At 39.9% G+C, this 14,379-nt stretch overlaps 1 pseudogene; it reads left to right on the top strand.

Moving 5' to 3' along the window:
* Window positions 1-510: 510 nt before the first annotated feature.
* Window positions 511-8,532, top strand: LOC127969314 (gamma-tubulin complex component 2-like; annotated as a pseudogene).
* Window positions 8,533-14,379: the final 5,847 nt, after the last annotated feature.

The raw sequence follows: 14,379 nt of genomic DNA, 5'->3' as shown, positions 1-14,379 counted from the left end.
TATTATTATTTTGTATTATTCTGTAAATAAATGTTAATTCTGTATTTGAATACCATGGCCGGTTGAATAAACTATACACACACACACACACACACACACACACAGGTTTTCTTTTATATTAGTAAGTCAGTTAGAAGGAAAGCTTTTATTTTCGTAAATTAAGAAATTTGGTGGCCATTTACGAAAGTACAGGTTATGACTTCCTATTGTTGTGGCGTTGTCAGTTTCCCTAGTGTTTGATCAACAGATGCTGTAGATGTTATTAAGGTGGATTAATTAGACTTCTACTGGTTAAAATAACATATTCTATATAATTATAGGTAAACAAGACGTTTTATTTTATCATTCAACATGTGTAAACCCAAATGGACCGATGGTTAATGTTAGCTGTGACGTTACATAAATTAATAAATAATTTATTAATATTCACTAGAGCAAACTAAATATTGATGGTTTTGGCGGTCATCTGTCAGTAAATTCAGTGATCTAGATCTAGTCTCGTTTTTCGCTGGTGGCACTTTCTGATTTCAGCTTCTGATTTCATCTGAAGTCATGAGTGAATTCAGGATTTATCATGCTGCAAATGAACTTCTCGGGCTTCTTAATGTCCGAGGAGGAGAAGGTGCTGAGGTTTATATTGATTTACTGCAGAAGAACAGGACTGCTTATGTGACCTCTACAGTTTCTGTCGACAGTGCTAAGATGAACATGAAAACTACCAGTAAAATGAATTATCTTTTATTCCATGTATTGTGAATGCAGGAGGCTAATTTACCATGTCTTGCAGATCAAAATAGCAGAACACTCCAAAACTCCTGAAGACTTCTTCAGTAAATATGACGAATTGAAGTCAAAGAATGCACGCAACCTCGATCCACTGGTGTATCTGCTAGACAAACTCACTGAAGATAAAGAGGTAGGTTTAATTAAACTCATTATTCATTTCCACACAAGGAGTACACATAATTCCCCCCTAAACTCAAACATTTGTCAGTGTCTTTATTTTTTAATTTTTTGCTTGTATTCTTCAGACTTTGAAGTTCCTGCAGCAGAATCCACGTCGTACAGCATTCCTGCAACCAGCAGCAAGATGTCCATGCAAGAACTGGAGGAATTGTGGAAAAAGCGGGGAAATGTCACGTCCAGCTCCAATGTGCCTCAGGTAGTGTGTGATATCAATCTGTTAGGTACAATGAACATTGATGAACATCCATATTGGAATACAACATTTTAATATCTATAGCAACATTGTTAATTTACTGTACATGCATAGTCCCTATGCAGTTAGTACAAACAAAGGCAACTTGTGACAGTATACCAATGTGACAGTGACCAATTACAAATACACCATGTGTGAAGGGATAAAGCACTATGCACAAAAGTGATCACAGGTCTGGTTTGCCTTAAGCAACTGTTTAAAACTGATCTTAAATATAGGGAACACCCTTTTTGTGAGTGGTATGCTATTACAATATTTACTTCCCTTTACGCACAGCACTGTTTGTCCCAATGTGGTGTGTCTATGTGAAGACGCTGTTAGTCCTCTAATGTAGTAATTGAAAGGGACAGGGGAAATCCGTGCAAAACCAAAAAGAAAAATCAGTTTTATTTTTTTTAAATCTTATATATGATATTTTTTAAGAATACTACAATCATCAAATGAGATTAGTTTATACAGGTCATACAGGTTTTTTTTTTTTTTTGAGAAAGTAAAAATGCACAAAGTTTCCTGTGAGGGTTAGGTTTAGCTGTAGGGTTGGTGTAGGGCCATAGAATATACAGTTTGTACAGTATAAAAACCGTTACGCCTATGGGATGTCCCCACTTTTCACAAAAATGTGTATATAAATGGATTTAATGATTATATAATTAAATTTAATAATACAATTATTAAATGATTATAAAGGAATGAGTAATAAATGAATAGAAAAGAAAATAAAACAACACAAAACAACACAAATGTATGGTTGCTTTCTTGAAGCAACACACACAGGATGCTACAAAGAATCCTTAGATCCTTCAGCGCCTTTCGCAAGACTTTCATGCTTTTCATCTTCAGAAAGATCTTTCTTCCTCATCATATTTCATAAGAATTGTGACTTACCTAATAATGTGGAACTACCTCTCTTAGTAGGAGGTTTTTCATTTACCTAAGAAGACCTGGAATAATATTTAACCACCCCATCTGAGATTGATAATAGTTATCTAAAATGATATGAGAGAAAAAAAAAACTGAACTGACTGACTGAATCCCTACTTAAATTCACTTTCTAAATAATTTTGAAAACTGTGTACACTGTGGTCATCTGTAAAATGCTGAGAGACCGACATTAACAAGAAGAACCCTGTGTTTCCAAACTAGGTTTATGACCGGCCTGCGCTGATTAGGGATTTCATCACTAGCCTCACCCCTGTGGGAGATCCCGTGATGGCTATTGATATGTTTGGCTATTGATATGTTTGACATGGTTTTCCAAAATCAGAGCCTTTGATCAAAATCACATCTTATATTAAAATGTATTTATTATTAAATGTGCTTCTGATTCATTGAATGTTTGTTTCATGACTTGTTTGCAGATGCCATACAAATAAAATTAAATAGAAATAAAAACAACATTTTCTGTGATTAATAAGAACAACAAAGAATTATAATAATGGTAGCATTTTTCTATATATATGGAAATTAAGTTAAAGATGAGTGGAGCTTTTAGATTGTGCATGTGCACGCATACAAATAAGTATTGTGTTTGATCTTTTAAAGACATTTTTGTTTTGCTAAAGTTGGAGGTTCCTGTTAGGAGGACATTCAATTTATGACTCATAACCTGCCAAATTGGCTAATGGTTTGATATGCGTAACCTGCCACAGTTGATTTTTCAACTGCATGTGGTGGGTCGGCGGTGTTCTTTTGAAACCCTGACTGCAATATCAAATCAGTTTTGTTAATAATGTCAGAGGGCTTTTATAAAAGGGGTCATATGATGTAGGGCTGCGCAAATAATCGTAATTAAATCGTGAAGGCAATAAATCGCAATTAGGCAGAAGCTGTGACTGGCATGCTTATCTTTCAGTGAAGCACGGTTCTGTGATCAGCAGAGGGCCAGAGGGCGTTTTCGTGCAAAAAAATTCAAATATGCCCCGAAGAAGAAATACAGGAAATGCCTATCGCTGCAGCTAAATAAACACAAGATTTAACTGCTTTCATTGATTCAGTGTGAGTAATAAACACGACTAAGGTAATATGTGGTTTATCTGAGTTCTTCTTATTATAATATTCATCATAATTGAAAAACAATTGAACAATTAAAAAAAAAACTGTGGAACACACTACACTATTTATATTTATATATACATACACTTATTTATCTAACACACATTTTTAGATTACACTTAAATTTTTTGCACATACCTTGCACCTGTACATACATAATGCTCATTGTAATATACCTGCCATTCATTTTCAATTTGTATATTTTTGTTCCTTATCTACCTATTTGTATTTTTTTACATTTTTTATTCAATTTTGTGTTTTATGTTCTGTCACTGTCATTATGTTGCACTGTGGAGCTTCTGTCACGAAAACAATTTCCTCGTATTTGTGAACATACCTGGCAATAAAGCTAATTCTGATTTTCACCTGGCCCTTTTTCCTCAGACTTGACACACACGCAGGTTGCCAGAGTGATGACACAACAAGAACAAGTGCACTTGACAATGAATGAAATGAAATACGCTGTGAATGAAATTCCGCCAACTGGCAACACGGCGGGCCAAAATACAATTGGGTAACTTGGCAGTGGGAGGGTTTCACAAACCAAAACAGAGACAGACATTTTGGCCCGGAACGCACATTTTCAAAGGAGAATAACTGACTGTAGCATTGTTTATCAGATAAACAAGTATGTTAACTTAGCATGTTTCTTAAACATCTGCAAACATATTATGGTATTTTTATGCTTTAGTAGAGCCAGAAACTAACTGTGATTGGAGATGAGCTACACCTGCGCACCACCGCCCGTATCGAGTCCCACGTAGGAGATGGAAGGATATAAAACTGGAGTGACGACCGTGAAGGACGAGAGAGGACCAGGCCTGGGACATTATTTTATGTTTGCTTTTTATTTGTGCGTGTCAGTCGCCGTGAGGGGCTGACGCGCCGTTTTGTATTTATTTTTGATTATTAAAATGCTTTTTGATTGTGCGCCGGTTCCCGCCTCCTTCTTCCCGATGATTACAAAGGGAATATCGTTACACTAACATACAGCACTTTTAAAATTTTTCTGATGGTTACACAGATGTTATATTAAAAGCATCTAGGTATTGATGGCATGATTTAAGATTTTGATAGAATATTGCTAGCATGTTTTACCACATTTTTGTTATATGGTTAGCATGTTGCTAATGTCTCCAATATCATGTATTATTAACATGTTTTTGCACAACCGTATGATGAATTGGCACGTAACTAGCCTGTTTCTAAAACAATTATTTTTTTTATTGTTAACACAATTGTTAACATGTTTCTGTCATGTTTTAGTGTGGTGGCAGCATGATTTTAACAAGTTAATTATGTTGCTAGTATAGTTCAGCACACTGCTAGTATGATTTATCATGGTGTTAGCATGTTTCTAGCATGTTTTTAACACTGGCATGTGGTGTTATGTTTCTAGCATGTTTTACTGTTGACACAGAGTCAGTGCCAAAACGTTTGTATTTCTGAATGGGGCCTTGGTAGAGATTGTGTTTTGGGGGGTTCACTTCACCTGCACATAGCGCCAACACTGTTGACTTGCTCATGCTAATGCAATTTCTCCAAGAGGTTCTCTGCATGCTTAAGTAGAGAGAGTATGTTGAGCAGATCGAAAAAACATATTACTATGCCAGTAAGGTTCTGCTTGATTTCCTGATGGAGGAAAAGGAGCTTGTTTCACGCCTGAGGTAAATAATCTGAGCCAATGGTGTGGCAATTCTCACAATGTTTCAGACACCAATACTTTAATCATTCAGAAAAATCTGGCCAACTGAGATTTCCATCTGGAGATAAAGGTTAGGATCATGATTTATTGTTAGTACTGCAGCAGACCATAGGTGTTTATCTATTTGAACTTATGGCATAATTTTCTCATCCTCGTGTCATTCCAAATACAAGATTTTCATTTATGTTCAAAATATATAAAGTCCATGTAACCAAACTTTGACAATTTAAATGGATCGTAAAGACATGGTAAACATAGTATATTGAATTGAATGTGATAATCAAAATCTTCTGAAGGGACATACTTGCCTTATGATGAATAGATTTAAAGGGTTAGTTCACCCAGATAGCAAAATTATGTAATAAATAACTCAACCTCATGTTGTTCCAAACCCGTAAGATCTCCGTTTATCTTTGAAACGCAGTTTAAGATATTTTAGATTTGGTCCGAGAGCTCTCAGTCCCTCCATTGAAGCTGTGTGTACGGTATACTGTCCAGAAAGGTAAGAAAAACATCATCAAAGTAGTCCATGTGACATCAGAGGGTCCGTTGGAATTTTTTGAAGCATTGAAAATACATTTTTGTCCAAAAAAAGCAAAAACAACAACTTTATTCAGCATTGTCTTCTCTTCCGTGTCTGTTAGTGATATGTCGTTCGTGAACGAATCGTTCTTTTTGAATGAATCTTTTAGGTGAACGAATCGTTCTCGTTCACGTAATCCACTGACTCATATTTCTCGTTCACTGAAATTCCTCCCTCCACAGCAGGTGTAACGCTATAAGCAGTGCATGCGCAGCTCGGTGAACCGGGTATCTTTGAAATGTTTCCACTGTCTATGATCCAGTGGGGTCGCTGTGTCAATTTTTTTAACTTTCTATGAATGCTTCATCCTGTCAAAGCATTACTCAACCTCGAGCCAATAGCCTTCGAGTATGAGATGTAACGGAGCATGTGATTTGTTAATGGAAGTGAACGAATACGCCCTCCACTGAACAGTTTCACATGAGTCTGAACGAGATCTAGAGAATCTTATCGTTCGTGAACGAAATGACTGAACTGGTACACATGTCATTCGCGAACGGGTTGATTGAAATGATGTCGTTCGTGAATGAAATGACTGATCTGATACCCATGTCGTTCGCGAACGAGCTGAATGGTTTAGTAAGTCTCGTTCGTGAATGAAATGACTGAACTGGTACACATCGTTCATGAATGAAATTAACTGGTACATATTATCTCGTTTGAGGGCGAAATGAATGAGTAAACCTGGTCAGTTGGCAATTTAGCATGTCAAGCTCTAAAAATGCAAAAGCTTGTTTTCATATTTAGCAAACAGAACATAACTAGATGTTTAATCGCTGATTTATGTATGTATATATATAATATACTAACTGTCTGACCAAACAATTAAAATTCTAACTATGCAGGAAAACCTTGTGCTTTGTTCATCTGAACAACTTAATTAGACTTTATATACTGAATGTGATTATGTACACATTTTAATAAAGCCAGATCAGTTTTTGTCACAAATGAATACGTTCGTTGACTTAAGACATAACACATAATACACTCTTTTTCGCCACCTGCTGGCATATTTTGTGTAATACGAAGAAATGGTAACTGAACGAATCAGTAAACGAATCTGAACAAATCATTTTGGTGAACGAACTGAAAACGAACGAATCTCTTGAAAGATTCATAATTTCCACCACTAGTGTCTGTTGTGAGAGAGAGTTCAAAACAAAGCAGTCTGGATATCCGGTTTGCGAACGAATCATTCAGTTCACCAAATCGAACTGAATCGATCCAAACCTGTAAAAACATAGTTCATTTTCGGAACACAATTTAAGATATTTTGAAAGAAAACCTGGAGTCTTGTGACTGTCCCATTGACTGCCAAGTAAGTTACACTGTCAAGGTCCAGAAAAGTATGAAAAGCATTGTCAGAATAGTCCATCTGCCATCAGTGGTTCAACCATAACATTATGTAGCTACAAGAATACCTTTTGTATGCAAATTAAACAAAAATAACTACTTCATTCAACAATCTCCTCTGTCTCCTCTGTGTCTCTCCACATCTGCGTAGCCCCATTGTGGAGAATATGAGCTATACGCAGAGCTCATGCTCTTCTGTGTCACAATGATACGTTTTCTACAAGTATTTACGCTGTGATTTGAAAGAAAACAGCTCATCCTTGTGGTGCGAACCACTGATGGCAGATGGACTATTCTGCAGTGTTGGGCAAGCTACCTGGAAAATGTAGTGAGCTAAGCTACCAGATACTGTACAGTAAATGAAGCTTCACTACACTGAAGCTACCCCCCTGGGAAATGTAGCAAGCTAAGCTACATCAACAGTAGCTTGCTACATCTAAGCTACTTTTAAAATTAAATGTTTATGTTGAACACGTTTTATTACAAGTCAATGCTATCTCAGTGCTCAAAACTGTCAGTGAAACAGAAAGGCAGGTTTAATTGTTTAGTTTAATAGTTTTTTGTGTTCCTTAACAATTTGGCAACAAAAACAATCAAAATACATGTAATTAACAATGTGCGCACAAGGAAGTGTATGCACCTGTTGCATGGGCATGCTTAATATACTGTAGGCCTTTGCAGAACAAAATGCAAGACCTCCAAACAGTACAAAAAAAATAAATAATTTGATAATTGATAACCAAGCTACTGAGAAATGTAGTTAAACTAGTAGCTTCGCTGCTTGTAGCGACGCTACTGCCCAACACTGCTTTTCTGACAATGCTTTTCATACTTTTCTGGACCTTGACAGTGTAAGTTACTTGGCAGTATATGAGACAGTCAAAAGCCTCAAGGTTTACCTCCAAATTATGTTAAATTGTGTTCCGAAGATAAACAAAGCTTTTATGGGTTTGAAAGACATGGGGGTAGGTGATGACAAAATTTTCATTTTGGGGTGGAGTATCCCTTTAATAATGAATTTTTTAGTAACATGCAGATTTTCCCTTCACAAGACATTAATTGACTGTGGATAACTGTGATGTTTTATAATAGTTTGGACTCTTATTCTGAGAGCATTCATTCAATGCAGAGAATGAAATGCTAAATTGCAAGTCGCTTTGTAAGAAAGCATCTGCCATAAATAAAGGTAAATGTAAATTTCTCCAAATCTGTTCTGCTGAAGAAACAAAGACAATTTTTATTTTTGGGTGAACTATTTCTTTAATTTAGGCAATTATTCGCATAAACATTGATCAAAATGCATAAACCACATATATTCTGGTGCAGCTGCATCACATTGTCATCTGTTTCCAAAGCCCAAAGTAAATAATCTTAAAGATTATTTGATATTTTCAGCAGCTGTGAACTGAATATCACCTAATTTCTTACATTTTGTGTAAGAGGTCAATCAAACATTACTTCTTAGTGGATACAGGAGACTTTTTCATCCATTTTATGGATCTGACGGAGGAAGAACTGAAGAAGCCGGTTTGTGACATCATTCCTCCACGGCTGGAGGCCCTGCTGGAGCTGGCCCTAAGAATGAGCACTGCCAACACACACCCTTCAAAGATAATTTAAAGGTCAAATGTGCATCTGTCAATTGTCGTCTTCAATTACTTCAACAGTCGCACTTTGTAATATGTAGAGTATGTTTGTGTATTCTTTGTAACAGTCGGGCGTAAAGGTGTTGGGCAATTGCTTTTGGAGTAGATATCCAAATGAAAAACAAATTGTTGTTCAGTTTCATTTTTTGCTTAAAGACAGGTAATTTTACTCAGTATCTTTTGTCTTTGTTGTGCTGGCCGATACACCAGTTATTCTGCACTTACAGCATGCCCTAATCAGATGTGATGTGACAAGATTCCAACAAAAAGCAATTTGTCTGTCCACTCCGGATGTGTTATGTGCTTTGAAATAAAGCTGAAATTGCAATTATGGCAAATCACAGTCTGCTAGTTAATTACTATAAATAAATATATAAGACGGATGATTCATGAAGCAAAGCAGGTTTTTTTTTACTGGCAAGAGAAAATGTCATCCAGCAATTTAACGTTTTGTGTGTGAAAATGGCTACTGTCACCCATCTAAATGGTTGTATTGTTTGCAAAGTGGTTGCACTATTTCATGCACTTAGGGTGCTATTATTTTTTGTGTTGTTTGATGAATTTTCAGCAAGAGATTTAATTTAAATAGGAATCCATGCATTTTTTTAAATGTTGCTCGTTACACACTGTGTGATCGGTAATGTTGCACATTATATACTACAATATTGAAAATGACGCACATTACACATTGTGTTATTAGAAATTAAGCACATTACACTACTTTTTTGGAATTGTCACGCATTACGTTATTTGAAATGACGCATATTACACACTACATTATTGGAATTGTCGCACATTACATTATTGGAAATGCCTCACATTACTAAGGCTGTGCAAAAAATCTACTGCGATTTTCATGCGCATCTTGTCAGTAAAGACGCTCCTGTGATTATAAGTACATCTCCAGCACGTGCTTTCAGATCAGGATTGCCAGGTTTTTAAAACAAATCCTGCCCACTTGCTTCTCAAAACTAGCCCAATTGCGTTTCCAGGAGGTTCCCCGATAAAAATTGCATACACATAACATCATTGGAAATGTCGCACATTACACGCTGCGTCATTGGAAATGTTGAGCGTTACACACTGTGTAATTGAAAATGTCACGTTACACACTATGTTATCAGAAATGTTGAACGTTACACACTACATTTTTGGAAATGTTGCACATTACACACTGCGTTATTGGAAATGTCACACATTTTCAAATGTCGTTAAGCACTAAACAATGAGAAAACTCCTTTAACACAGTGTTCTGTTGTACAGAAAAGCCTTGACAAGATACCAGATGCTCTTCAGGCACATGTTCTAGTGCAAGCATGTGGAGAGGCTGCTCTGTAATGTGTGGATTAGCAATAAAGCAGCTAAGCAATATTCACTGCACTCTGCTAAATGGTGAGACTAAATGTCTGTTGGACTGTGTATCTTCACGTGAACATCTTTTAAGTAGCTCTAGTATATTGTAGGATTGCTGCTGCCTTTGCATTAAGACAATGGATGCTCAACTTTGTGCAGAATTATAACTTTGTGCAGAACCCTATAAATTCCAGTCTTTTCCTGTTGTTTGTATGGAGTCCTTTCCGTTCGTATGTTCAGCCTTCTCGTCTTCCGAGATTCCTTCTTGTCTTCTCGTCCTCCAGGTTCCTGTTTCTTTTCCTTTCCTGTTCCCTCTTTTGTTTATTTGTTCATTTGTTTTTGGACTGATTTTTGGTTTTGACATTTGGAGTGTTGTTTGACCACGATTTGGACTATCCCTTAATAAAAATACCTGCAACTGGATCTCTCGCTCTCCCTGTGTCTCTCTGGGCAACGATCGTCACAGAAGGACTCCATCAACGAGATCCAGCAGTATGTCTGTTCATATTTCCTCCCCAGCCACCGAGTGGGAGAGGTATGGTTTTGAGGGTACCTGCCTGGTCGTGTTCCGTGGGACCAGGGGAGGTCGCTCAGGAGTGAGTGGTCAAGAGGAGGTCCGGCATCGCTCTCCACTGTGGCCCCCCGTCGACCCTGAGTTCGGATGGGAGCTGCCGTCTCCCCATTGTGGACAGAGAGGGGAGAGGAGGCACAAGTCAGCGCCACAGCACAAGATGGCCACCGGCCCAGCACCACTGCCCATGATGGCCGCAGGTCCAGCAACACTGCACAAGATGGCCGTCAACCCAGTTCCACGGGGCAAGATGGACGCCAGCACAGCGCCACAGCACAAAGTGGTCACCAGCCCAGCGCCACATTGTAAGATGGCCGCCAGCTTAGCGTCAACGCCCAAGATGGCCGCTGAGACGTTTTTGGATTATTTCTCCATGCTGTCAAAATCCTAGAGATTCCCAAGAGTGTTCATGTCACGTCTGCCGATCCAGAGACTGTTCACGTCACGTCTGCTGAGCCAGCACCACAGTACAAGATGGCCACCAACCCAGAGCCACTGCACAAGGTGGCCGCCAGCCCGGAGCCACAGCAGAGGATGGCAGCTACAGTGGGCTTTCCTGAGTTGAGTCAGGTTCCAGTTGACCTTCCAGAGTCGAGTCATATTCCCGTTGACCTTCCAGAGTCGAGTCATATTCCCGTTGACCCTCCAGAGTTGAGTCAGGTTCCAGTTGACCCTCCAGAGTCGAGTCACGTTCCAGTTGATTTTCCAGAATCAAGTCAGATTCCTGTTGACCTTCCAGAGTCAAGTCAGGTGCCCGTTGACTTTCCAGAGTTGAGTCAGGTTCCGGTTGACCCTCCAAAGTCAAGTCAGGTGCTCGTGGACCCTCCAGAGTCGAGTCAGGTGCTCATGGACCCTCCAGAGTCAGGGTTAGTCACCGTCGACCTTCCAGAGTCAGGGTTAGTCACCGTTGACCTTCCAGAGTCGAATCAGATTCCAGTTGACTATCCAGAGTTGAGTCAGGCTCCTGTTGACCACCCAGAGTCGAGTCATGTTCCAGTTGATCCTCTTGAATCGAGTCAGATTCCTGTTGACCCTCCAGAGTCGAGTCAGGTGCTCGTGGACCCTCCAGAGTCGAGTCAGGTGCTTATGGACCCTCCAGAGTCAGGGTTAGTCACCGTTGACCTTCCAGAGTCAGGGTTAGTCACCTTTGACCTTCCAGAATGAGGGCTAGTCACCGTTGACCTTCCAGAGTCAGGACTAGTCACCATTGACCTTCCAGAGTCAGGGCTAGTTACCATGGACTTTCCAGAGTCAAGGCTAGTCACCGTTGACCTTTCAGAGTCAAGTCTAGTCACTGGTGATCTTCAAGGACAGAGTCAAGTCACCGGTGATCTTCAAGGACAGAGTCAAGTCACCGGTGATCTTCAGGGGAGAATTCGAGTCACCATTGATCTTCATGAACAAGGAAACACCATGGGAGTACCAGAGTCTCATCATTTCTCTATGGATCTACCAGAGCCTCTCCACGTCTCTGATGAACTACCAGAGTCTCTCCATGTGTCTGATGATCTACCAGAGTCTCTCCACGCTTCTGCGGAACTTCCAGAGCCTCGTCACGTCTCAGTTGAACTCTCTGAGCACCCGACTGATCCTGCTGTGGCCACGGAGGCTACCCTTAACTTGTTCAGGTTTTTTGTTTCAGACTTGCCCAATCAGACTTATCCTCCTGTTTATTCGGCCACATGGAGGTGGTGGTCTTCTGCTCCGCCCTGGGGGGCATCTAGTTCGGATGCACGGATGTGGTGGTATTCTGCTCTGCCCTGGGGGGGGGCGTCTGCTTCGGCCGCCCGGATGTGGTGGTCTTCTTCTCTGCCCTGGTGGGTGTCACGTGATGTCTTTCTTGGACTTGTGTTTTTTTTTTTTTTTTTTTTTTTTTTTTCTGTCTGTCTTCCTCCTATGAACCTGGCCCTCCATCCCTCCCCCTGATCCTCCGCCGGTTCACCTCCCTCCTGGGTTACTTGTCTGTGTCTTTCTTTCTGTTTCCCTCTAAGGACCTGGCCCTCTGTCCCTCCACCTGATCCTCCGCCGGTCCACCACCCTCCTGGACTCCTTGTTTTATGTTGCACTTCCCTTGTCTCTGTTTTCCCATTGTACCTGGTTCTCTTGTCTCTGTTTCCCCATTTTACCTGGTCGTCTTGTCTCTGTTTCCCCATTCTACCTGGTCCTCTTGTCTGTGTTTTTCCCATTTTACCTGGCCCTCCGTCCCTCCCCCTGGTCCTCCGCCGCTCCACCTCCCTCCTGGTCTCTTTGTGTCTTTGGTTTTCCCTTGGGTTCGGGTGGAGCATCTGGCAGCTGCTCCGTGGAGGAGGGGGTAATGTCACGCTGTCTAGTCTAGGCTCACTTCCCCTTAGGCACTTCACCGTAGGCACTAGATTTCCTCTAGTCTTGTCCTGTTATCACAGTAATTGCACTCCTGTTAATTTTAATTTTACATATTTAAATGTATATGACATGTACTTATAATGTCTGGAGTGCTTACTTAATTCCATTAAAATTCCTTATTTGTATCCCAGTATCCCTTATATGTTTCAATGTAAAGAGCACAGTGATCATAGTTCTCTCAAATAATTGTAACCAGGCTGTTATGTAATAATCATGATAGGTATGGCTGAGCACAAATGGGATATAAACTAATTTACAGCTCGTTATAGGTTTCCAACTCTGATGATGTGCTGGCCTCACACCAGTTTCCTGGATAACTGTCTAAAGGACTGTATGCTCCCCAACCCTGAGCTGCTCCGCATCTTCTCCAAGCTCATGTCTGTCTGTGTTATGTTCACCAAGTGCATGTAGGTAAAAATACACAAATTATTGAGAAATCCCTGCTTTTATATATGGTTGGTACCAGGCGCGTAGCCAGTAATGGGCCAGGGCGGCACTGGCCCGCCCACATTACTCAGTGGCCCGCCCAGGCAAGTTTGATTAAAATACATTTTTAGTTTATTTTTATTATTCAAATGTATTTAAGAAAATATATTAATATAAACCTGATTTATTGTTGACTGGTGTGTGTGTGTGTGTTTAATTTGTTTTCCGAATAAAATGGAATTGTTGAAGCAAGTTGTAGAAAGCGTCCCTCCTGAACCTAGGCCTAATTGGTTGCTATGGTTGCTAGGGCGACAGGAAGACTCTCTGAGCGGCGGGCTCTGGCGGCCTTTAGCCAATGTATTAACATCGCCATAATAATGGCTAAACAAGTTTCTTTAATGTTTTATTTAAATTTAAATAAAAAGAGTTGAGGAAGAAGACACGCCACTGCCTTCATCTGTCGAGTCCACCCAGCCCAGCTCTTCAGACTCATTAACCCACAAGAAGGCTAGTCAGGCGCCGGTGGCGGCCGCCGCGTGCTCCCTGGCGGCAGTGCCAGTGCTCTCTCCCGGTCAGCCTGACGCGGGTTTACCCGCCGATCTAACTGCAATAGATGAACCACCTTCACAACCCAATCTGAAAGTATTTCTACATTGTTTAAATGAGTTGCTATTTTTTTGGCACAAAAGTTTAATTTCCACCATTGCATTGTATATGGTTGATTTAACAGAAATTAGGGAGCGTGTTGTTATTTATTTCAAACCATGCTCTGCTGAGTTTTCATTATTTTAATTTCTTTTACTTTTAGCCTATATTTTCGGGTGAACTGTCTGCACTGCTGAGTAACTTGAATGAAATAGACAGGTTATTGTCTATGCTGGTGGTTTGTCCAGCCTTTATTGAGCTCTGTTGGTTGAACATGATGATTAGACAGTGTTTTGTTATTGCCTTTGCCGAATATTGCAAAATAAAGGTGTAACTGTTTTTGCAGTTTTTCTATTCTTTTTTCCACTCTCTAAGGTTATTTAAGTCATATTTTTTCTAGGAAAAACTATAGGCCCACCCACTTTTTTAATGGCCCGCCCAAAA

Source organism: Carassius gibelio, chromosome B12, assembly GCF_023724105.1.
Source record: "Carassius gibelio isolate Cgi1373 ecotype wild population from Czech Republic chromosome B12, carGib1.2-hapl.c, whole genome shotgun sequence".
Taxonomy (NCBI): domain Eukaryota; kingdom Metazoa; phylum Chordata; class Actinopteri; order Cypriniformes; family Cyprinidae; genus Carassius; species Carassius gibelio.
The sequence above is the reverse complement of the archived record's forward strand: the minus strand, read 5'-3'. Positions and strand labels throughout refer to the sequence as shown.